Raw genomic sequence first — 3,786 nt, 5'->3', positions numbered from 1 at the left:
TTCATAATATGGGGGAAATATCATTTTTCCTGAAACGGAGAATTAGCCAATGCATAGATCAATAAATGGTTGCATAATCCTATGCATTCAATTTTTAAAAATTGTGACTAAACTGAAAGTATCACTTTTTTTAAAAAAGGAACAGTACATCGTTTTTTAGTTGCAAAGGAACATAAGTTGATGCATAAACCAAAATATGGCCACATAAATTATTATGTATCCTTTTTGGTGGTTTACATAATGGATATACCTTTAATTCTCGAAAATTGTGCTTAAAATGATAAACACCTCCGAATTTTTCGTAAAAATTCTAAATTTGATATTGTTATTTGTACTCATTGCGTAGAGTTTTTTAATACCATTCTAACGAGATAAAATTTGTGAAATTTAAAGGCATGGATTTTTATATATGTTATACTAGGTTATTCTTCTCAGTATTGCGGAACGTCTTCCACATGTCCTATTAGGTCTATTTGTAGATCAATGCATAGGAAAACGTTGTGCACTTCGTCAATGCATGACTTGCAAAGGTTCCAATACAACTTCTTTAGATTAATGAGCCTGCCACCGCCTAATGGTTTTTCATAAATCCTTGACTCATTTTATTTTATTTTTGGGAAAAGATCCGAGGAACCACATATGCAGCTGGAAACTCTTAAGCCTCAACATCATCCCTTTACTCTCCTCTTTAATCAGTTCGGTGTAAAGTGATGCACAAAATGTGTTATATTTGGGCAGCAAAGCGATGGTCATACATGAGTTATACTCTGAAGTTCAACCTTTTGTTGAACAGGTGACAAATTTGCAAAAAGTGATAGCAAATCAAGAGGAGACGTTAAAATCAACGAAGAGTAGAAAGTATTACAGATGCTAACGACGAAGGAGATACATTGTAATTCAAACTATTTATCTATACATTGTAATTAACCTGTGGCTTTAATTCTTGGACGAATGCTCTCAATAAAATTTCAAATTTTTAGCCTAAAAAGAAAAACTATCTATTTCCCACCACTTACTACACTTTTTACATATATAGAAAGCAGTTTCCCATCTACAAAATGTAATGCTTCAAAAAAAGAATAAAAAAAAATCCAAAAGAAGTACCATCTGCTTGCGGTGTCCAACATCATCAAACACATTACTTGCCAAGATTAAACTACTGTATTGTGTGCGCGCTACAACTGCAACATACAGAGAGAAAGGATGAAAGATGGTGATCATTCTGCAGACAAAAACATGCAACATGAAAAACTTCTAAGAAGAATTAAGCTATAATGAACTCAAGATTGTTTTCTTGGATACTACTAACCGCTAATTTCTTGGAAAAATCCAGATCTTGAAATCTGGAATCAAAACAATAACAACTTAGAACCATATCTGAATCCACCGATCCATCTTAAACAACCTAATAGTTATTTTTATTATACGAATTTCAATATGAGGTCCTTTGACAAAGAAGGAATCATAAACGATGGTGTCAAACAGAAAAATTGGAAGCCAATTTATAAAAAGACCTGCATAAACAATAGATAAACCTAACCAACCAAACCCACACACAAAATTATTTCTAAAATTTACCCTAAAGTATTTTCTAGTTATAATCGACGTTCAATCACAATACATTAAACAGAGTTTTATTAAAGTATTTATGAAGTGTCCATCATATGTTACATTGGTGCCAAAACCAAATCAAGGCAATCAAGAGTAGCTTATTAAATTCGCAGGAATAGTGCTATAACTTATAAGAATCACATTGTTAACATGCCTAGTAAGTAGTGTTGTTACATGGAGTGGCTTTTTTGAAGTACTCTTCGCCTAAAAAGCATAGAGTAACGGGTACAGGTTACACCTAAAAGCGATGCTAACACCGACGTTTTGTTAAAAATTTATCCTATTTGTTAGATGAATTAGTACCATATTGATTTTTCCTTGCGTTCCCTACACCACAAAATCTCATTTATAAAATTTGTCAGAAATTATTTAAATTGATAGACTGTCTGCAACCTCCCCACGGTTAATTCCTAAACCTAAGTATAAAAAGAGTACTAAACTTACAGTTTCTGGCAATCCAAAAACGGTGAGTATATTCAAGCGCACATGTAAGAAACGTACAACCTTCACAAATGAAGAGGAAAAATTTAGAGTCAAGTAATGTCTGTGCACAATTTCTAAAGAGAATGAGATAGGTACCCAAAAAAGTGATCTAACCTTGTTGTTCCATCAAATACAAAGGGTGATTCTTATGTAGAGTTAAGGTCTGATGGCAGCACTCTCATCTGAACATTCCTAAAAAGCAATATAAATCACAATGCATGAACTCGAAGAAAACACATGAAAAACTGAGAAAATTGACCAATTACTCTTAGGCATGGATGGTATTCCTTTTTCCTCATCAAATTTTATTGTTATAGTTCAAAATGAAATCCGTATGAAAAACTAACGTAAAGACATAATGAAGAATCAACCTAAGAACTGCTAGAATCATCATGTTTATAAACCCACAAAAAGAAGCTGAAAAATGCGTTGAACAAATACAATTAGTAGTAGTTAGAATCAACAATCCGCAAGTTCGTCCTCTTCTTGATAGCAGTACCTGCAATATGATGAGCACCATAACACAATAAAATGCATCCAATCAAATAACTCTCTATGTGATTACCAAAACCATCTAAACTTAACGTCGCCATAATTTCCTTCTTTTCTTTGTCGAAAATAAATTGGCTAACTTCAAGCTCATAGTTCAATTCTAATCAAAACCACATTGGTTGAAAACATTCAAAACCAATCAACATTCCGCTTAAACACTATGAATTCTAATTAGAATAAAAATCCGAGGAGTGAAGAAAAAGAGAGAATAAAACCTAATTATTTGTTGAACAACTGATGTAGAGGAATCCAGGTTCGCCTCTCTGATTTTAAATAAACCAAAATATTAATCAGATTGAGAAGGGAAAAACGCCCAAAAAAAATTAAAATTAAAAAACTTAATGTCAAATCGTAAATTAACCTAAATCGGAGTATCATACCCAAGATTATAATCTGTTCGATGGGAAAAGGTTTGCTATCTTTGTGTGCGGGTTTATATTTGAGCTAGCTAAAAAGAGGCGAAACGGTTTTTTATCTCCAGTTTTAAATTATCAGATTAATGGTACCCATAAATTGGATAAAATAATATGAAACGTCTGGTGTGCAAGTTAAAGAGTTTGAATAACTCTTGCACTGATTCCCAAGAACATGAAACGTCTGTGACATGAAACTGAAAAATGGAAGATTAATGTATGAAATGAGTAGGAGAAGTTAAGCCGCCGGCTGTTGCGGACTAAGTAGTAGATGAAGAAGAATAAAATTCAATTTAAAAACTAAAATAAAAAAACAGTCAAACCGAGTCTTTAACGGTCAACAGCGGGTCAAGATACCAACCCTTAATATTTGAAATGTTGAATACCAAAATTAGGTATTGGACATTTGCCCGGTAAGAAACGTTAAATATCCCCATTTATATATATCTACTTTTTGTGAAAATATGAAAAATGTATTTGAAACAATATTTTTAATGGATTAAAATATTGCATAAGTTTCTAAGTTTTAGATATTTCTCTCTTTATATATAATGAGGTATGATCAGTGCACAATTTTATTTGCACCCTACTGAGAACTATGCCTTTGTGTCGTAAACAAGATGTGGTAGGTTACAAATTAAAGTCAAGATATAAACCAAGAGGACATCTAGCCTCGCATTCTTCAGCATGTCGCGTTGGAAATAAGGTGACGCCCTTCATTATATCT

General features: G+C 32.7%; 1 long non-coding RNA gene across 1 annotated transcript; it reads right to left on the bottom strand.

Moving 5' to 3' along the window:
* Positions 1 to 861: 861 nt before the first annotated feature.
* Positions 862 to 3,306, bottom strand: LOC113289993. Its single transcript, XR_003331314.1, has 2 exons — positions 3,027 to 3,306; positions 862 to 2,909 (listed from the first exon to the last, which is right to left on the bottom strand). It is a non-coding gene; the product is annotated as an uncharacterized LOC113289993 (long non-coding RNA).
* Between the last annotated feature and the right edge of the window lie 480 nt (positions 3,307 to 3,786).

The sequence above is a fragment of the Papaver somniferum genome, chromosome 6 (genome assembly GCF_003573695.1).
Source record: "Papaver somniferum cultivar HN1 chromosome 6, ASM357369v1, whole genome shotgun sequence".
NCBI classification, from domain to species: domain Eukaryota; kingdom Viridiplantae; phylum Streptophyta; class Magnoliopsida; order Ranunculales; family Papaveraceae; genus Papaver; species Papaver somniferum.
Note: the sequence above shows the minus strand (reverse complement) of the source record. Positions and strands in the feature narration are given on the sequence as shown.